This window comes from Carettochelys insculpta, chromosome 2, assembly GCF_033958435.1.
Source record: "Carettochelys insculpta isolate YL-2023 chromosome 2, ASM3395843v1, whole genome shotgun sequence".
In the NCBI taxonomy this organism is placed as follows: Eukaryota; Metazoa; Chordata; order Testudines; family Carettochelyidae; genus Carettochelys; species Carettochelys insculpta.
Genome location: NC_134138.1, coordinates 151,351,532 through 151,373,869, shown reverse-complemented (window position 1 = coordinate 151,373,869; position 22,338 = coordinate 151,351,532). Strand labels below are relative to the sequence as shown.

Sequence of the window (22,338 nt, the reverse complement as noted above, 5' to 3'; positions counted from 1 at the left end):
AGCAGTTGCTCCCGATTTCCACTGGTGTGAAAGGAGAAACAGACCCGGTGGGCCTGGCGGCTTGAGGTGGGGGCCAGGTACTCATAGCTGGGGTTGGACTCAGCCACCCACCCAGGGGGGAGTGCCTTGCCCTTTCCCTCCACAATATTGTGGAGGACACAGCAGGTGCCATCCACCTCAGGGACGTTCCAGAGCCTGACCTCCAGCCACATGAGCAGGAAGTGCCAACACCCCTTCAGGCACCCGAAGGCCTGTTCCACCATTTTGCAGGCCTGGTTGAGCTTGGCATTAAAAGACTGTGGCTGGTGTAATGCTGCATCAGCCAGGACTACAGGGAGTATGCAGCATCTGCCACCATGCAGAGGGGCATGGTCAGGTCCCCAACCAAGAGTTCCTGTGAGGGGACATGTATTCTGGCCTCCATGTGGCAGCAGAGGCTGGAGTTCCAGAACACGCGGGTGTTAGGGGTCTGGCCTGCCCAGCCCATGCAGATGTCCTGGAATCCCCCTCTCAGGTCCACCAGCGCCTGGAGAACTACCGAGCAGTAGCCCATGCAGTTGACATAGGTCCCAGTGCTGTGTTCTGGGGTGCGGATGGGTAGATGCATCCCGTCCGGGGTGCCAAAACAATCTGGGAAACCGAGCCCCTGGAACCCGGCTATGGCTACGTCCAGGTCCGCTACACGGACAACCCTCTGGAGCAGCATCGCATTGATGGCCTTCATGACCTACATGGGACAGAGGGTGGGCACTCCCAGAAGGGCATGCCAGGCTGTGCCAGGATCCCTCCCCCGAGGCTCCCTCTTCTTGGGCCCCCACCCCCCATCCCCCAACAGCCCAGTGTCCCTGATTTCCAGGAGCCCCCTGCCCCCTCCCCATGGTGGGCTCCTGACCCAAGCATGTCTTACCTCCATTAGAACATCCCAATGGTGGCCTTTCCCACCCCGAATTGGTGTCCTATGGACCAGTAGCTATCTGGGATGGCCAGCTTCCAGATAGTGATTGCTACTCTCTTTTCCAGGGGGAGGGCGGGCCTCATGCGGGTGTCCCGATGCCTCAGGGCAGGGGAGAGCCAGTGGCAGAGCTGCTGGAACGTCAGCCTGCTCATCTGGAAGTTCTGGTACCATCTGGCGTCGACCCAGTCCCTCAGCACCAGGCGCTCCCACCAATCGGAGTTGCTGGGGTGGCTCCACAGGCACCGGGGCACTTGGGGGGCCCTGGCATAGTACCAGGTCAACGGGCTCTGGAACCCCATGTAGCCAGACAGAATCCCCCTGCTCTACTCCATCATGCCCCTCTTAGGTGCCTCAGAGCACAAAGCACAAAGAAGCAGCACAGTCCTAGAGGCCTAGGAGCACAGATGTGCTTATCTCAAGCATTAAACATTAAAAAGGTCGTAGAGCAGTTTTTAAACTAAGAGGTGGGGGAAAGCCGATTGGTGCGGGGGAGCACGTGGATCAGATGGAGACTTCTCTGACACGAGGCTCCATAGATAGGGATGCCCTAGAAGTTAGTCAGATAGGGAACATGGGAAATAATATATGGGCAAGATCAGATGTGAAACAATCGCATATAAAAAAATCCAAGGCGTCTGTGAAAGGCGGACATATAAATAGTGGTAGTTTTTTAAAGTGTTTTTACACAAATGCTCGGAGTCTGTCTAATAAGATGGGTGAACTGGAGTACCTCATATCAAAGGAGGAAGTTGACATAATAGGCATCACAGAAACATGGTGGAATGAGGACAATCAGTGGGACACTATCATACCGGGATATAAATTATATCGGAAAGACAGAACAGGTCATGCGGGTGGCGGAGTGGTACTATATGTGAAGGATAATATAGAATCAAATGAAACAAAAATCCTAAAGGAATCAAAATGTTCCGTAGAATCATTATGGATAACAATTCATTCCTCTAATATGAATATGGCATTAGGAATATGTTACCGACCACCTAACCAGGACAGTGATAGTGATGCTGAAATGTTAAGGGAGATTAAAGAGGCTATCACAATAAAAAACACAGTAATAGTAGGAGATTTCAATTATCCCCATATTGATTGGGTACATGTCACCTCAGGACGGGATTCAGAGATGACATTTCTTGATGCCTTAAATGACTGCTTCTTGGAGCAGCTAGTACAGGAACCCACAAGGGGAGAGTCAATTCTCGATCTAGTCCTGACTGGAACGCAGGATCTGGTCCAAGAGGTAACTGTTACTGGACCGCTTGGAAATAGTGACCACAATATAATAACTTTTAATATTCCTGTGTTGGGAAGAACACCGCAGCAGTCAAACACTCCGGCATTTAATTTCAAAAAGGGGAATTACACTAAAATGAGGAAGCTAGTTAAACAGAAACTAAAAGGTAGAGTAACTAAACTAAAACCCCTGGAAGCTGCATGGAAACTGTTTAAAGACACCATACTAGAGGCCCAACTTAAATGTATACCCCAAATAAAAGAACACAGTAAGAGACCTAACAAAGAACCACCATGGCTTAACAGCCATGTTAAAAAGGCAGTGAGAGAGAGAAGGGCAGCTTTTAAAAAGTGGAAGTCAAATCCTAGTGAGGAAAATAGAAAGGAACACAAACACTCCCAAATTAAGTGTCATAAGGTAGTAAGAAAAGCCAAAAAAGATTTTGAGGAACAGCTAGCCAAAAATTCAAAAAATGATAGTAAAATGTTTTTTAAATACACTAGAAGCAGGAAGCCCGCTAAAAAAGCAGTGGGGCCCTTGGACGATAAAGATGTAAAAGGAGCGATTAAGGAAGACAATGCCATTGAGGAGCGATTAAATGATTTCTTTGCTTCAGTCTTCACGGCTGAGGATGTTACAGAGGTTCCTAAATCTGAGCCAGCCTTTTTAGGTGACAAATCTGAGGAACTCTCCCAGATTGAAGTGACATTAGAGGAGGTTTTGGAGTTAATTGATAAGCTGAATAGTAACAAGTCTCCAGGACCAGACGGTATTCACCCAAGGGTTCTGAAAGAACTCAAATGTGAAATTGCGGAGTTATTAACAGTGGTTTGTAACCTATCCTTTAAATCCGCTTCGGTACCCAATGACTGGAAGACGGCCAACATAACGCCAATATTTAAAAAAGGCTCCAGAGGAGACCCTGGCAATTATAGACCGATAAGTCTAACATCAGTACCAGGCAAATTAGTAGAAACAATAGTAAAGAATAAAATTGCAAAGCACGTAGAAGAGCACAAATTGTTGGGCAAAAGTCAGCATGGTTTCTGCAGCGGGAAGTCATGTCTAACTAATCTATTAGAATTCTTTGAAGGGGTTAATAAACATGCGGACAAGGGGCACCCAGTGGACATAATATACCTAGATTTCCAGAAAGCCTTTGACACGGTCCCACACCAAAGGCTTTTACGTAAATTAGGCGGTCATGGGATAGGATGAAAGATCCTTTCATGGATCGGGAATTGGTTAAAAGACAGAAAACAAAGGGTCGGAATAAATGGTAAATTTTCACAATGGAGGGGGGTAACTAGTGGTGTTCCCCAGGCTCAGTCCTGGGACCGATCCTGTTCAACTTGTTCATCAATGATCTAGAAAATGAGGTAAGCAGTGAGGTGGCAAAGTTTGCAGATGACACCAAGTTGTTCAGGACAGTCAAAACCAAAACGGATTGTGAAGAACTACAAAAAGATCTCAGCAAACTGAGTGATTGGGCAGCAAAATGGCAAATGAAATTTAATGTGGGTAAGTGTAAGGTAATGCACATTGGAAAAAATAACCCAAATTACACGTACAACATGATGGGGTCAAATCTAGATACGACAGATCAGGACAGGGATCTTGGAGTTATAGTGGATAGTTCTCTGAAGACATCCACGCAGTGTGCAGCGGCAGTTAGTAAAGCAAATAGGATGTTAGGAATTATTATAAAAGGGATCGATAATAAGACAAAAGATATCATACTTCCCCTATATAAAACTATGGTACGCCCACATCTTGAGTACTGTGTGCAGATGTGGTCTCCTCACCTCAAAAAAGATATATTAGCATTAGAAAAGGTTCAGAAAAGGGCGACTAAGATGATTAGGGGCTTGGAACGGGTCCCATATGGGGAGAGGCTAGAGAGACTGGGACTTTTCAGTCTGGAAAAGAGGCGATTGAGGGGTGATATGATAGAGGTATATAAAATCATGAATGGTGTGGAGAAAGTGAACATAGAAAAATTATTTACCTTTTCCCATAATACAAGAACTAGGGGACACCAAATGAAATTAATGGGTAGTAGGTTCAAAACTAATAAAAGGAAATTTTTCTTCACACAGCGCACAGTCAACCTGTGTAACTCCTTGCCGGAGGAGGCTGTGAAGGCCAGGACTCTATTAGGGTTTAAAAAAGAGCTCGATAAATTTTTGCAGGTTAGGTCCATAAATGGCTATTAGCCAGGGGTAAAGTATGGTGCCCTAGCCTTCAGTACAAGGGCAGGAGATGGATGGCAGGAGATAAATCACTTGATCATTGTCTTCTGTTCTCCTTCTCTGGGGCACCTGGCATTGGCCACTGTCGGCAGACGGGATACTAGGCTGGATGGACCTTTGATCTGACCCAGTATGGCCATTCTTATGTTCTTATGTTATGTTCTTACAGTCTTTTGATGCTTCAGAGCCCAGATGTGCCGTCTCATCTTGACCCTGAACAAAACAACACAGATAAGAGTGCTAACAGTCTAGCTGACGACAACAGGGCCTCAAACTGCCCTTGGCTGGTACTGATAATTGATACGCCCACACATCGTCCCAGAAGAGGAATCTCCCGCCCATACAAAAATAATGTCCTGTCTTAATGATTTAGTTATCTCTATCTTACAAGTGTAAATTAAGTTGCAACTCCCTTGTAAAAACTGGTGTCACAAAGACGAACCAGTACAATTAGTACCGTTAGATAAGGAAGAGTGTACGTGACCCAAGGGGTATAAAGAAGGAGCCCGGCAGCCCCCTCCAACTGAGCTCCAATTACCTATACCTGCCGGTCGGGTAAGGTCTTTGCCTCCTGAGGTACCAGGGGACGCCCTCCTCGTACTGTTCTTCCCGAGGGATTCGGTGAACGACTTTGGCTATGCCAGGAGTCGAAGGACACAGGGGTGAGAATTATACCTGCAATGTACTTTTGTGCACATTTAATAGTAAGAGCTCTTTAGGCTGAGGCGTCTGGTCCTCAGATGGGTAACTTTTCCCTTGTAATCTAATTGACATGTCATATGTATCATCCTACTAGTAATTAAGAAGATAGAGCAATAACCTTGTAACCATTAAGATTTGATATCTGTCTTTTAATAAATAGTAACCATTTAAGCTTTCAGCCTGACTCCTTCCAGTTACTGTAACTCGGCCGAACACAAAACAAAGAACCTCAGCCGTTTGGCTATATCAGCTTGGTCAGTGGTAAGGTGCAGTAAAAGCTGAGCGCTAAGTCGTGTCGCCTCCACCGGACAGACGCCTGTGGCACCTGTCAGCCTCCCTGGCTGCCCACTGTGAAGGGACAGTCTTTCCTAGCAGTTAAAGACTCGGGTGGAATAAGCTCTCTGCACCAACCTTTGGGGCAGCCATCAGCCGCACTGGCAGCCAGCTGCCAAGGGACAGTCTGTCCTAGCAGTTAAAGACTTGGGTGGATCTCTGGGGCATCCATCAGCCATTTTGGCTGCCCGCTGCAAAGGGACCATCAGTCCTAGCAGTCAAAGACTCAGATGTAACTAGGCTCACAGACCACTCATTACCCGGCTATCGGCTAACACCCCAGCAGGGAGGACTGCCCCCAGGAGGAGGTCTATGGCAGCCACCAGGACAAGGGCCAGGTGGGCGACCAGGGCCTCGATGATGGCCAGCTCATGGAGGAGGAGCTGCTGCTGCGGTTCCATCTTGCCGGTGCATGGGATCTGCTGTGTTTCGGGAACCTTGGCAGCCCTCAGCATCTGCAGAGCATGGGTGCCTGGGAGGGGTCCTCTAAGGGAGCAGCTGGCTGCAGGCCCCAGATGGGCTTGTTCGCCATGCAACCCTGTCCGCAGTGTTTCCTGCTCTGCTCTTTCAAAAAAGCACCTCTGGCTGTGTAGACGCTCTCTTTCAGAAGAGCAGATCGGACGAGCGGTCCGCTGCTTGTGTGTGGACGCAATCTTTCGAAAAAGCGGGTCGAAAGAGCAAGCTGCTTTTAGGGTGCATGGATGCACTCTTTCAAAAGGTACTCTTCTGAGGATATCTTCCAGACGATCGCCTTTCGAAAGCGTGCGTTGGTGTACTCAGAGCTCTGGAGGCCAATTGTTGTATTTCTTTTTAGTGACAGGTCCCAGAGGTGCGATACCGCGAGGGATGAAAGACAAAGACGAACATAGACAGCAGGGGGCCAACAGTTCTATAGTCTGAAGGCCCTGAGTTTATTATTCTCACAGCTTTTATAACCAAGTGAGAGCACATTATTATGAGAAAAGCAGTCAGCTGCAATTAGCTACAATAACTGGCTCAGCACTTCTATCTCTAAAAAAGCCACATCAATCCTCCCAGTCCTTGAACATGGACTCTCAAAAACACCTAATCAAAACAACACAGCTCCGGCGGCTTGCCTACACGAAAGCAGGTGTTCCGTCTAGATGCCAAGAGCCCAGCCAGGCCTGGGAAACATGTAGGAGGGAGAAGGCAAAACTCCTTCAGCCAATAAAATCAAATTAAATAGCACTGTGTCTACACTAGCATTAAGTCAACCTGGTAAATTCTAATTTGGCATTACTCCTGGTGAAAAAGCTGGAGTAGAAAAGTCGACCTTAGGACCCCTTAAAATTGAGCTAATGATATTTATAGTGAAGACAAGTACATTATAAAATTGACCTAACTCCCTTAAAATTGACTTTATGCTCTAGTGCAGGGGTCCGCAAAGTGAGGGGTGTCGAATTTCTAAAAGGGGGCACAGCACGGTCAGCCTGCCCCACCCCCATTGCCACTTCACTTCCTGGACACGCTGCTGACACGCAAAGCCAGCTCCTCTGCTCTTTAAATCAGAATCCTGTCAAGGGGTCCTTATATCTATTCCTCCCCCTGCCCTCCACTTGTTTTGGAGAAAGAAATTTGTAAAAGAGCCTTCTTCCTTCCCTGCCCTTTACTAAGTGTATTTGCCCATCTGCTCTCCTTTCAGATCTTCCAAGCCCTAAAGTAAGAAGGTGGAAGGGCGAGTTTGGGAGGGAAATAGTGAGATGTATTTGGTAAGAGAGAGGGGGAAAAAAAACAACTATCCCCTGGCTCAGTCCCTGGAGGAGGAGCAAACTGCTCTGTTTCTCTCCCTTTTGTCTGCTGCTGGGTTTATAAATCCAGAGCTGGGGGCTGCATTCCCCAAACATCTCCTCTCTTTCTCTGAGGTTGCTGCTGTTTTCTTCCCAGCCTTTGCAGAGGAGCAAGTTTGGGATCAGTCTCCCGCAGCAGCTGCTCCTCCCCTGCAATTCAGGTTGTGGAGGGAACCGGACAGAGTGATGCCAGCCAGAGATCCCCAAAGTCCAGCAGCCAGGCTTGCACCAAACAAACGGCTAGGTTTGCAACAGTGAATTCCCCCTGTAAAGCAGCAAGAGTGCTGGATCCAGTCACACGCCTTCCCAGCACATCCGCATTCCCTTTCTGCAGGCGTAGGGCCCAGTTTTCTTTTATTTTACCATTACATGTTTTATTGTTCCCTCCAACTCAGTTCCTTTTTGCAGAGCAGGCATTAGTTCTAAGCCTTGCAAACAGCAAGGCAGGTCCCATGATACCCACTGAATTGCAGTGCTCTTTGGGCTGTTTATTAGACTTTGCAAGTGGTAAATCTGCGTGCCTTAAACAGTCTGGAGGATATAATCAGAACTTCATTTGGGGTCCTAATGTCCATGGTGAACATAATAAAAACATAAGAATGGCCATTATTGGGTCAGACCAAAGGTCCTTCTAGCCCAGTATCCCATCTGCTGACAGTGGCCAATGCCAGGTTACCAGAAGGGGTGGATCAAAGGCAATGATCAAGTGACTTGATCTTCTGCTCACAAACAGGGAAGAACTAGTAGGAGAAATAGAAGTGCATAGGAACCTGGGCTGCAGTGACCATGAGATAGTAGATTTCAGGATCCTGACAAAAGGAAGAAAGGTGAGTAATACACAGACCCTTGATTTCGAAAGAGCAGACTTCGACTCCCTGAGAGAACTGATGGGGAGGATCCCTTGGGAAACAAAGATGAAGGGGAAAGGAGTTCAGGAGAACTGACAATATTTTAAAGTCTTACTGAAGGCACAGGAACAAACCATCCCACTGCATAGTAAGAAATGTAAATATGGTAGGCAACCAGCTTGGCTTACCAGGGAAATCCTTGGTCAGCTTAAACTCAAAAAAGGATGCGTATAAGAAATGGAAACATGAACAGTTGACTAAGGAGGAGTACAAATATATGGCTGGAGAATGCTGGGCAGTAATCAGGAAAGCAAAAGCACAATTGGAACTGCAGCTGGCAAGGGATGTGAAGGGCAACAAGAAGGGTTTCTACAGGCATGTTAAGAATAAGAGGGTGATCAGGGAAGATGTAGGGCCGTTATTGGATGAAAGCAGTAGTCTAGTGACAGATGATGTAAGAAAAGCCGAAGTACTCAGTGCTTTTTTTGCCTCAGTCTTCAAGGACAAGGATAGCTTAGGTGGGGAAAGAGGTTTGGAGCTATTTAGAAAAGCTAGACACACACAAATCCCTGCGTCCAGATTTAATGCACCCAAGGGTACTGAGGGAATTGGCAGATGTCATTGCTGAGCCTTTGGCCATTATGTTTGAAGACTCTTGGAGACTGGGAGAGATCCCAGATGATTGGAAAAAGGCAAACGTAGTACCTATCTTTAAAAAGGAAAGAAGGACAATCCAGGGAACTATAGACTGGTCAGCCTTACCTCAATCCCTGGGAAAATAATGGAGGGGATCCTCAAGGAATCCATTTTGGAGCACTTGGAAGAGGGGAAAATAAACAAGAGTAGTCAACGTGGATTCACCAGGGACATGTCGTGCCTGACCAATCTGATTGACTTCTATGACAAGGTAACAGGCTCTGTGGACATGGGAGAGTCAGTGGATGTAATATACCTTGACTTCAGCAAAGCTTTTGACGCAGACTCCCACAACATTCTTGCCCACAAGTTAAGGAAGCGTGGATTGGATCCATGGACTATAAGATGGATAGAAAGCTGGCTTGATGATCGAGTCCAAAGTGTAGTGGTCAATGGTTCAATATCTGGATGGCAGTTGGTTTCAAGCAGAGTGCCCCAACGCTCGGTTTTGGGGCCGGTGCTGTTCAACATATTCATTAATGACTTGAATGAGGGACTGGATTGCACCCTCAGCAAGCTTGCAGATGACACAAAGCTAGGGGCAGAAGCAGATAGCTTGGAAGGTAGAGATAGGATCCAGAGTGACCTGGATAAATTGGAGTACTGGGCCAAAAGAAACCTGATGGAGGTTCAACAAGGAGAAGTGTAGAGTCCTGCACTTGGAACAGAAGAATCCCAAGCATGACTATAGACTGGGGACTGACTGGTTAAGCAGCAGTACAGCACAAAGGGACCTAGGGGTTATGGTGAATGAAAGGCTGAATATGAGTGAACAGTGTGCCCTTGTAGATAAGAAGGCTAATGGCATATTAGGGTGCATTAGGAGGAGCATGGCGAGCAGATCTAGAGAAGTGGTTGTTCCGCTCTATTCGGCACTGCAGAGGCCATATCTGTAATATTGTGTCCAGTTTGGGGCCCCCCTGTAGCCAGACAGCCAGCCCCTTCTCAGACCAGCATTGCTGGGAACACAAGGGAGACAAAACAACAGGGCACTTAACATAAATTCCAGCACAGCCTTTGAAGCTGTGAGAAGCACAGGTGTGCTGCTACAATGTGCCTCTGGGAACATATACAACGATTAGGCTCACAGCAGACAGAGAAGCTGTGACAGACATGGCTCTTAGCCCCTACTAAATAACGTGATGCACACACACCAGCATCCTAGATGGGAAAATATTTACCCTAATAAAAGGAATGTCCAGTAGTCGAAACTTATTGTTTCTCTCCCTTGCAAGTGTAAACTACTCTTGCGAGAGCTGGCGTCACCCAGACAGACCAGCTCCAATTTGGCATAAGAAAGGAGAAAGAGAATAAAGGAGTACAGAGGTATAAGTATGGGACCTACAGCACCATGATTTTTGAGTGCTTTTCACTATCTATCTGCTGGTCAGATAAGTGACAGCCTCCCAAGGCTTCTGCAGCTAAGAGGGTCCCTGAGCCTTGTCCCTTAGTCGTCTTTCCGCGGAATTGAGTGACCGATCCTGGCTTGGCACCGCTGGAATCGAGAGATGCAAGGAGGGTAAGAAGCACCCACACCTGATCTCCTATCTTTAGTGTACACATATTTTGAAATAGAGCTCTATACTTTGTTGTCTTTCTTTGGGATTGTGGCTTCAGCTTTGTAACTTGTTTGTGTGTGTAACATCTATATATTTAAATAAGTAGGCACTAGCAATTTTGTAACCACATGATTAGAATCTAGTTTAATAAATTTTTGGTAACCATTTGTGCATAAGCCTGACTTGTTTCTCTGGTTTACTGTAAAGCAGCCAACACAATTAAAGAACCTCAGCCGTTTTGGCTATAAAGCCTGGCCATTAGGTGAGAGTACTAAGAGCCTAGCGTTGAGTTGTGCCGCCTCCACGGGGCAAACTCTTGGGGCGCCTGTCAGTCAATCCTGACTGCCCACTGCGAAGGAGCTCTGAGCTCTAGCAGTTAAAGTCACGGGTGTGGAAAGGCTCTTAGTGCTGCCATTGGGGCACCTGTCAGTCAGTGTTGACTGCCCACTGCGAAGGAGCTCTGAGCTCTAGCAGTTAAAGTCACGGGTGGTTAGGACCTTGGGGCATCCGTCAGCCTAGCCCGGGCTGCCCGCCGCGAAGGGACAGTGCGTCCTAGCGGTTAAAGTCACGGATGGTATAAAACGGGCATAGCTGGCACCTCACCAAACATCCTTGGCCATCGGCTAACAGATTTGGCGTAGTCGAAGCAGGATTGTGATATAGGCTGCACTACAGTAACACAATGAAACCAGTCATGATAAACACCACAGAATTCCCTGAGCTAGAGAAAAGTTTGACCCAAGAGGGATGGGGAAATCCTCTGTGGAGCAAAGAACTGCTGGAGAAATATTGGGGAAAACCAGCAGAGATCTGGCAGCATTTCTGTAACTGGAGAACTGCCTGCAAGATGAAGAAAGGGAAAGGAAAAGGTGCTTGTATATGGCTGCTTACTAACATTTGGCAAGCTGCCTGTAAGGATTATCATAGTCTGGCAATAGAATTTAATAGGCTACAACAGGAAAGGGACACACTGTGCAAGGAATGCCAGAATTTAGATACCCGAGTAAGAACACTGAATAGGGATATGGAGCATCTTCAGAAAAGATTACTTCCCTTAATTGAGAAAGAAGGGATAGAACGAAGGGAAAAGCTGGAGACTAAAACATGCAGAATCAACCAGGCTAAAGTTGAGACTGCTCTCTGGCTAGACCCCGAGGAATGGGACGGAGACATTTGGGATTCAGCAGATGAGTCCCCCTCCTCTGAGGAGGAAGGTCCCTCTGTAAAATTAAGACCAGCTATCACACATCACAAATCAGAAGAACATGAGGGAAATTTGAGTGGGGCAGAGCTGGGTGAAGAAGGGGATGACAATGATCCATCCACCTCTTCAAAAACAAAGAAGGGAGGTAAAAAGGGAAAAGGGAGTAAAGCTCCAACACACTTTACCAAAATTACCACCCGCCAATATACTCCCATGGAGTTAAAAACAATCCAGGGAGATTTTGCTAAAAAGCCTGAGGAAGGTATAATAGAGTGGCTGGTCCGCCTCTGGGACACTGGGGGTGGATATATACCCCTGACAGCCCAAGAAACTGAGCGCCTTAACTTAGGTGCAGGAATATTCCTGGAACATTCAGAGGGGAACACCCCTAAAACACTTTGGTCTCTGGCTTGTCGATGGGCAAGAGGAATTTACCCAGCAGACCGAGATGAACCCACAGTAATGCACTGGACCAACATAGATGAGGTAAAAACAGCTCTATTAACTGTGGCTGTCATTAGCATGCTTGGCCAAAACCCTCAAGATTTAGCCTATGAAAGTCCATGGGAGGGTCAGGTAGATGTAGATGATCTCAGACCCCTGCTTAAGGGAGCTCCGAGTAATCATAGGGCTATGGCACTGTCCCTTAGATCAGAAGCTGCAGCACATAACAGAACCTTTCGGGCACTGCTAAACCGTCTGGTGTCATACTTTAGAGAATTCGGAGACATCAGAGCACTGACAGGCAAAGCTAAGATGCGTTCCCTTCAGGGAAACAAGGGGGCACCATCTAAAGGACATAAAAACAAGCGAGAGCCAACCCAGGAGGAAAAGGAGCTTAGAGCCAAGTTGTGGAGACAATGTCTGGCTTTAGGTTATCCCAGAGATGTGATAAATGGACTGCCCACAGAGCGGCTAAAATTATTAACCACCTTTAAAAGAGCTGACTGGGAGAAAACTAATGCTACTCCCAGTGCACCTCCGCAGCTCTCACCTCCTCCCCCTCCTGCAGACACCCTGTATACTCCACTGCTGCAGCAACTGCAAGAGTTACCAGAGCAGGGAAACTAGCTTGCGGGGGTCAATCTCCTCTCCTAATAAACCAGCTTAAATCCAAATAGGAGAAAACAACAGCAAAAGACCCCCGGATACATGTAACTGTAAATGACAAACACATTATTCCTTTCTTAATGGACACAGGGGCTCAAATGTCCATGATTAAGCGAGAAAGTTTTCAGGGCTCGCCACCTACTGGCCGAAAGCAGGTACTTGTTACAGGAGTAAATGGCAGTACCATAACTTACCCATTAGTTAAGATAAAACTGGATATCCCATTGCAACCCCACCATCAGCCCCGAAAATATGAGGTGATTTTGGGCAATGCCAACATACTGGGCATGGACGTTTTAAGAGGAAAGGAGGGAAGGATTAATGGGGAAAGATGGGCTTTTGGAGTCAGTTCTGTTCCTCATGCCACCCACCTGGAAGAGGAAAGCCCTCCCCACTATTCTGTATACTTACTTAGCAGCACGCCTGCTCTCCCGCCCTCAACAGTAACAAACATAAAGCAGTATAATGTCCCAGCTGAGGCCATAAGCCCTGTTACTGACCTGATCAAAGATTTGGAACAGCGAGGAATTTTAATTCGTACCCACTCTCGCTTTAATTCTCCTGTGTGGCCCATCAAGAAACCAAATGGCAAATGGAGACTCACTATAGACTATAGGAAGCTAAACAGTAACACTGGACCATTAACTGCAGCAGTCCCTAGCATAACAGATATTGTAAACACCATACAAACCTGGGATAAACCCTGGCTAGCAGTATTAGATGTAAAGGACATGTTCTTCATGGTCCCTTTGCAACCAGCTGACCAGGAAAGATTTGCTTTTACTTGGAGAGGTGTACAATACACTTTTACCCGAATGCCACAAGGGTTTAAGCACTCACCCACTATTTGCCATGGGGCACTGGCAAAGGTCCTAGATGACCTTATACTGCCACCCAATGTACAAACTGTGCAATACATTGATGACATCTTAATAGGTGGGAAAACCTCAGAAGAGGTACAGGAGGCTATGAATCAAATCAAAGGAGCACTAGAAGCCCTTAATTTAGAGTTACCAGCTGAGAAATGCCAAGGTCCCTCCCAAGAGATAAAATTCTTAGGTACTGTATGGATGGGAGGTAGGAGGTCTGTGCCTAATGACACTGTGCAAGAGCTAAATCAGGCACCCTCCCCTGAAAGTAAAGATCAATTGAGACAGATTTTGGGAACCCTGGGGTTTTGGAGAAAACATGTACCTGGCTTTGCTATTGTAGCCAGACCATTGTACAATTTGTTAAAGAAAAGTGCTGCCTGGGAATGGGCTCCTGCCCATGAGGAAGCCCTCAGGCAACTGCTAGGGGAGATACACACCTATCAGGCTCTGGGTCCCATACATCCTGAAGCCCCATTCCATTTGTACCTAACTGTGGGAGCCACTGGAATGTCTTATGCTCTCTGGCAAGAAAGTGACACTGCTCCCAGACGACCAATTCAGTTTGGTTCCAAGTCATGGCAAGGGTCACAGGCTAACTACACGCCTTATGAGAAGGTGCTTCTGGCAGCTTACACAGCCTTGAGAGAAACTGAGGAATTAACTCAGGATAAGGACATCACAATTCACACTCCTCTTCCAATCATTAAACCTATGTTGGAAGGGAAAGAGTTACCACCTGGTGTAGCACAGAAAACGACTATCCAAAGATGGGCACTTTACATACACCACAGGGTAGGTGGTGCAGACACTGCACAAAACCCCACTATGATTCAGGAATCCCTATGGGAAGTAGGAATGCCTGATGAATACCGCCTACCTCCACAGCAGTCTCCCATTAAGGATGCTGCCCCATTTGATCCTTCTAAGCCTGAGGGAGTATGGTTCACTGATGGCAGTGCCAGGCTGGTTAAAGGAAAATGGAAGGGAAAAGCTGCAGCAGTGCCTGCAGACACCTCTGCAGCACCCCTAACTGCTGAAATTGATGGGTCAGCACAACTTGCAGAATTGGCTGCAATTAAACTGGCCTGTGAAGCAGGAGCCACCGCAGTATATACGGACTCCTGTGCGGTGTGGGCAGGTGCCACTCAGTGGATCACTAACTGGAAAAATAACCACTGGGAAGTAGGAGGTAAACCAGTATGGGGACTGGAATACTGGAAGTGGTTATATCAGCATGCCCTGCAACAACCCCTGTCTATAGGACATGTCTCAGCTCATCAGAGGAACAATACCCCAGCTGCACAGTTAAACAATTTAGCCGATGCAGCTGCCCAGCTCTTTACCACACAAGTAGAATGGGAACGCTTATATTCATGGTTACATGATAATTTAGGACACACAGGAAGTGATGAGTTAGTGCGGCAAGCACATATCAGGGGGTGGCCTATCACCCACAGACAGGCTAGAGACCTGGTGCAAGCCTGCGCTATTTGTGCTGAGACTAGAAAACATATAGCAGAAGGACAAAGGTTTGCCAGGCTAAGAGATGGGAAAACACTATGGGCAACCTGGCAGGTCGACTATGTCGGACCACTGCCCACTACAAGGCAGAGGTGGAAATACATCTTGACTGGGGTAGAAATTGTTTCAGGGATTTGTTTTGCATATCCAACCCGATTGGCAACAGGGTTGTCCACAGTTATGGGACTAAACCGCTTAACAGCAATTGTCCCAATGCCTCAAGAAATCCAATCAGATAATGGTTCGCATTTTAAGAATAAACTTGTAAGGGAATGGACCCTTAACCATGGAGTCCAATGGACCTTCCACCTTCCATATCGACCTCAATCTAATGGCATGGTCGAGCACTGGAATGGGTTGCTAAAGAATCACTTGAAGCCTACTGATGGCACATGGGGAGACAGACTGGACGAAGTGGTGCAGAGATTAAACAACAGACAGACTCCTACAGGAAGTCCAATCAGCAGGGGATTCTTCCCTACAGGGAAAGCTATCTCCCCTGCCAGAACACCACTGCACAGTTCCAAGTATGCTCCTGGAGACACTGTTGTGATTAAACACCCAGCCCTGGGAACCTTTACCTGTGTTTTGCACGCCTATAAAGAGAAAGGCATATGGAGTGCCTTAAATGCTGATAAAAGGCTAATAACCATTACAGAGGCTTGGATCGCATCCAAGACCGGCTGACCATGTGATTTATTGCAGGAATGGTCCCATGGTTCCGAGCAACCTGCCAGCTAACCTGTCAGCAAAATGGACCATGCAGCAGACCTGTTTGATCACTAGAGACTACTATGAACTGTTAATATATTTGCCATTGCTTATAATAGCAGGTATAATTATTGCTTTTGGTTTTAAAATAAGTTTTTTAGCTAGAACCCGACCCACCAGAGATATGTTCCTGCAAGCCCTCATGATCCTTCTGTTGGCTCCAGTCACCTTGGCAATACCAGAACATCCTCTTCGGGGAGCAATCCAAACCATCGCCTCAGCTGCTGGTGCTACAAATTGCTGGATGTGCACCTTGCTAAATTCAACCAATGGACTGGGAATTGAATTTGTACCACTCAGCCTAAATGATTGGTGGAACAAAAGCGACATCTTTCGGTGGGGACCAGCGTGGTACACCAACAACCCTCGCATTGACTCGGGGGGGGTGGGACAATGGCATCGCACTGTTTGGGGACGGCCTGTGGAATATGTAACGGGATCATCTAAAGAAGTATACCCTATTTGTTTTGAAACTCAGGGTGACATACAAATGGGTAGTCTAGGGCTACGTCTACACGTGCAGCCAACATCGAAATAGCTTATTTCGATGTCTCAACATCGAAATAGGCTATTGCGATGAATAACGTCTACACGTCCTCCAGGGCCGGCAACGTCGATGTTCAACTTCGACGTTGCTCAGCCCAACATCGAAATAGGCACAGCGAGGGAACGTCTACACTGCAAAGTAGCACACATCGAAATAAGGGAGCCAGGCACAGCTGCAGACAGGGTCACGGGGCGGACTCAACAGCAAGTCGCTCCCTTAAAGGGCCCCTCCCAGACACACTTTCATTAAACAGTGCAAGATACACAGAGCCAACAACTAGTTGCAGACCCTGTATATGCAGCACGGACCCCCAGCTGCAGCAGCAGCAGCCAGAAGCCCTGGGCTAAGGGCTGCTGCCCACGGTGACCACAGAGCCCCGCAAGGGCTGGAGAGAGAGTATCTCTCAACCCCCCAGCTGATGGCCGCCATGGAGGACCCCGCTATTTCGATGTTGCGGGACGCGGATCGTCTACACGTCCCTACTTCGATGTTGAACATCGAAGTAGGGCGCTATTCCCATCCCCTCATGGGGTTAGCGACTTCGACGTCTCGCCGCCTAACGTCGATTTCAACTTCGAAATAGCGCCCAACACGTGTAGACGTGACGGGCGCTATTTCGAAGTTACTGCCGCTACTTCGAAGTAGCGTGCACGTGTAGACGCAGCCTAGATAAGCAGCAATGTGCCCATACAATTGTATTTGATAAAAGAAGAGGGGAATGGACAAACCTCATGGATGCAATGGTTAGCTCAACACTTGGGATTTTCCCTCTCCCCGTTTTTACATTCGGTTGTAAATACTGTTTTAACCATTTTAATTATTGTAATTGTTTTTTGTGTAACTTTATGTATTATGAAGCGTTTGATTCAAACTGCTCTTTCCTCCACACAAATCAGATACCTAGAGCTAAAAAGGGATCCTAACCAATTCCGCGAACCCTCATCCTCTAATTTGTTTGTTGGGTATTTCTAGATTTCCCCAAGGAGGGCAAGAGGTGCTGGCATCACCGCCACCTTGCAATCTGGGATGTAGTGTGGTGCATCAGGGGGTGGAATGTAGCCAGACAGCCAGCCCCTTCTCAGACCAGCATTGCTGGGAACACAAGGGAGCCAAAACAACAGGGCACTTAACATAAATTCCAGCACAGCCTTTGAAGCTGTGAGAAGCACAGGTGTGCTGCTACAATGTGCCTCTGGGAACATATACAACGATTAGGCTCACAGCAGACAGAGAAGCTGTGACAGACATGGCTCTTAGCCCCTACTAAATAACGTGATGCACACACACCAGCATCCTAGATGGGAAAATATTTACCCTAATAAAAGGAATGTCCAGTAGTCGAAACTTATTGTTTCTCTCCCTTGCAAGTGTAAACTACTCTTGCGAGAGCTGGCGTCACCCAGACAGACCAGCTCCAATTTGGCATAAGAAAGGAGAAAGAGAATAAAGGAGTACAGAGGTATAAGTATGGGACCTACAGCACCATGATTTTTGAGTGCTTTTCACTATCTATCTGCTGGTCAGATAAGTGACAGCCTCCCAAGGCTTCTGCAGCTAAGAGGGTCCCTGAGCCTTGTCCCTTAGTCGTCTTTCCGCGGAATTGAGTGACCGATCCTGGCTTGGCACCGCTGGAATCGAGAGATGCAAGGAGGGTAAGAAGCACCCACACCTGATCTCCTATCTTTAGTGTACACATATTTTGAAATAGAGCTCTATACTTTGTTGTCTTTCTTTGGGATTGTGGCTTCAGCTTTGTAACTTGTTTGTGTGTGTAACATCTATATATTTAAATAAGTAGGCACTAGCAATTTTGTAACCACATGATTAGAATCTAGTTTAATAAATTTTTGGTAACCATTTGTGCATAAGCCTAACTTGTTTCTCTGGTTTACTGTAAAGCAGCCAACACAATTAAAGAACCTCAGCCGTTTTGGCTATAAAGCCTGGCCATTAGGTGAGAGTACTAAGAGCCTAGCGTTGAGTTGTGCCGCCTCCACGGGGCAAACTCTTGGGGCGCCTGTCAGTCAATCCTGACTGCCCACTGCGAAGGAGCTCTGAGCTCTAGCAGTTAAAGTCACGGGTGTGGAAAGGCTCTTAGTGCTGCCATTGGGGCACCTGTCAGTCAGTATTGACTGCCCACTGCGAAGGAGCTCTGAGCTCTAGCAGTTAAAGTCACGGGTGGTTAGGACCTTGGGGCATCCGTCAGCCTAGCCCGGGCTGCCCGCCGCGAAGGGACAGTGCGTCCTAGCGGTTAAAGTCACGGATGGTATAAAACAGGCATAGCTGGCACCTCACCAAACATCCTTGGCCATCGGCTAACACCCCCCCAGTATAAAAAGGATGTGGATGTGCTGGAGCAGGTTCAGCGGAGGGCAACAAAAATGATTAAGGGGCTGGAGCACATGACCTACGAGGAGAGGCTGAGGGATTTGGGCTTGTTTTGTTTACAGAAGAGAAGACTGAGGGGTGATTTAATAGCAGCCTTCAACTTCCTGAAGGGGAGCTCTAAAGATGATAGAGGCAAATTGTTCTTAGTGATGACAGCTGGCAGAACAAGGAGCAATGGTCTTAAGTTACAGAAGGAGAGGGGTAGGCTGGATACTAGGAAAAACTACTGCACCAGGAGGTGGTGAAGTACTTGAATGCGTTGCCTAGAGAGGTGGTAGATTCTCCATCCCTAGATGTTTTTTTTGTCCCAGTTTGGCAAGGTCCTGGCTGGGATGACTTAGTGGAGTTGATCCGGCGTGCAGCTGGGGGCTGGACCAGATGACCTCCTGAGGTCCCTTCCAGTCCTATGATTCTATGACTTGTCTCCTGCCATCCATCTCCAGCCTTTGACAAATAGAGGCCAGGGACACCATTCCAACTCCCTGGCTAATAGCTTTTTATGGACCTAACCTCCATGAATTTATCTAGCTTTTCATTGAACTCTGTTATAGTCCTAACCTTCACAGCCTCCCCTGACAAGAAGTTCCACAGGTTGACTGTGCGCTGTGTGAAAAACAACTTTCTTTTATTAGTTTTAAACTTGCTGCCCATTAATTTCACTTGGTGTCCCCTAGTTCTTACATTATGGGAACAAGTAAATAAGTTTTCTTTATTCACCCTCTCCACACCGCTCATGATTTTATATACCTCTGTCATATCCCCCCTCAGTATCTTCTTTTCTATACTGAAGAGTCCCAGTCTCTTTAACCTCTCCTCATATAGGACCCATCCAAACCCCTAATTGTTGGAACAATTTTTATAGTAGGGGTGCTCAGAGCTTTTCAACCAAACTGGAAAACCCTGGCATCCCTAGTTTCAGCACCTATACCCAATCCTAGGCTTTTATGCTTTATCCTGGCACCGAGCCAACTGTCCTTAAGCATAAGTCCCCTGTGACAAAAAGCTAAACGTGCAGTAGTGAGCAAAACCTAGACCTTCAATTTGTCCAAAGTGCTGCGCCAACACAGATTAATTACAAAGGGGAATATATAAATTTAGGGCTCTGACTAGCATGCATTAACTTTAGTCTGGTGTTGCCAGATCTTCTGATTTTATTGCTTATCTCGTGCTATTTGGTGTTCTTAAAGGCCCAGGTCTGGAGTCAAGTGATTTAGGGAAGTTTTATGGTCTGTGCTGTACAGGACAGCTGACTAGATGATCACAGTGGGCTCTTCTGGCCTTGTAATCCATGAATCTATCATTCAAGGCCTGTGTTAAGATCATGCCTGATAAACACGAGAAATGTTGGACTGGAAATCAGTGAACCAAAATTGTTGTGTCAGAAATTAGACCTAACTAGTGGTCACAGCCAAGAGGGGGTGGCAGGTGACTGCTGTCTGGCTATGTCTACTCTGTGGGCGAGGATTGTAGCCCCTGCTCACATACACATACTTGGGCTAGCTGTCATCAAACTACTGTAAGAAAGTAGCTATTTGGCTGTAGCACAGGGATGGAGAACGATAGCCCCTGGCTTGTCTTGATCTGGACCACAAGGCTCAGGGCTCCCCTCCCCAGCAGCAGCATGAGCCAGTACTGGTGCCCCAGCCTTGCAGGGCCCACCATGGCTGGAGTGCCAGCACCACCACCTCACTGCAAGGTGTGGGTGAGTCCTAAGCCCTGCCTGGCAGAGAGGAGGCAGCAGCTCTGTGTACTGGGTGGAAGTACTCCCTGCAGGCACTGCCACTCACTGGCTGGGAACCACAGCCAAAGGGCGCAGCAGGAGCCAGTGTCTGAAGAAAGTGCATAGAGCCACATGGAGCCCGGCACCTGCCTGGAGCTGTGTCACCTCAATACCTGTCCCTCCCGCCCCCTCAGACCTCCCACCCTTACCAGCTTCTGCACCTTCCCTCCCACCCACCCTCTGCACCTTCCCTCCTACCCAAACTCTGTACCCTCAGCCCCCAGCCCAATCTCTGGCAGACCCTGCCCATATACTGAACCCTGACCCAAAAAGCATTCCCCTCCCCTGCTGCAGCAGCACAGATAGTGCAGTGGAGGTATGGCTTAGTCACGTTGAGCACAGCCTCCCCTGGAAAGAGTATAGCTACCTACGTGGAATGGCTCAGCCTCCACTGCTGGGAACTGTTCTACTACAGCTACATGTCTCATGCTAGATTTCACCAAGCTACCACCAGGATGTGCACCTGAGCAGGGGATTCACACCACTGCCTTGTATGGCATAGACAAAGCCTCAGAAATGGATTGGACTTTAACAGCAATAACATATAACTTTTTCTCTTTTCCCCCAAAAGGACAGCTATTACCATCTAGGAGACCATCCAACACATGCATGTTTTCCTATTTAAAACTCTCTCCAGCTAACGGGAAGGAGAACGAGGGATATTATTAAAATGAAAGCCATACTGAATATGTTACGTTTCAAATACTTTAACTGGTTTTCTGCCTGTCCTATGTCTTTAGTAAAGGCTAAAAGAATTTGTAATGACAGCCTTGCGCTTGTACCAAGAGGTCTCTGTATACCAGTGGTTCCCAAATTTTTTGGCATCACACCCCCCTTTTGATTTTGAGAAACCCTCGCGCCCCCACACCTCTTCTTTACCATTATCCAAACCCACTTTTAACAAAAAAAATCAATTCCTAATTTGAAATAAACACAAAATCTTGATATAAAAATCTTATTTAAAATTAAAACTAAGCACAAACAGCTTTTCCTGGCCCAAAAATTTAATAAAAACATAATTTAACATCAGAAACAAATTTAATGTGAAAGGTGATGCTTCATTTTCTTCCTAAGTTGGGAAATCCTAGGAGACCAACTACGGACCATCCAGGCTAATGGCACAGGCCCCACCTTGTGGGTACCTGGTGCAGGCCAAGCTGGCCAGCTGTCTGAGTCCCATGCTGCTGGGGCCACCTGCCCACCCAAGCCAACCACCTGAGTCCCACACTCCTGGAGCCAGCCACCCAGGCCACCTGCCCAAGACCCTGCGCTGCTGGAAACAGCTGCCCGAGCTACCCATGAGCTGCCCACCTGAGCTGCAGGCCAGCCACCACAGCTGCCCATGAGCCACCCGCCCACCCCCTCCCATCCCCCAAAGCCAGGCACTGCCAGTCCCCAATCTAACCCCTTCCTCCTCCTCCCCACTTCTCCAACCCACACTCACTCACCTTTCCAGGAGGCAGCTAGCTCCATGTTGGCCTTCACCAGCTGCCTGCTTTTATAGTGGCTGCTCTGGGTCTCCTATGTGAAATGGCAGGGGCTGAGAGCTGGAAGGAAGGACTGGATCTTTCTTGGGGTGGGGAGAATGAAGGAGGAGCCTGGGTAACCTCACGCCCCCCCTGGAATTTCTTCACGCTCCCCAGTTTGGGAAACCATGCCGTGTACCAAACCCAAGACCTTCTTTAACACTGTTTAATGTTGGACAGTGGCAGAGTCATGTTAACCTCTGTGATTCATTGG

General features: G+C 47.5%; 1 protein-coding gene across 1 annotated transcript in view; it reads right to left on the bottom strand.

Annotated features, from left to right (window-relative positions):
• The window catches only part of LOC142008696 (carboxymethylenebutenolidase homolog), a 34,569-nt gene extending 12,494 nt beyond the window's left edge, over nucleotides 1-22,075 (bottom strand). The window contains exon 1 of the mRNA XM_074985962.1: nucleotides 22,047-22,075. The gene's annotated coding sequence lies outside the window, so the exon portion shown is untranslated. The remainder of the gene's footprint in view (nucleotides 1-22,046) is intronic.
• Between the last annotated feature and the right edge of the window lie 263 nt (nucleotides 22,076-22,338).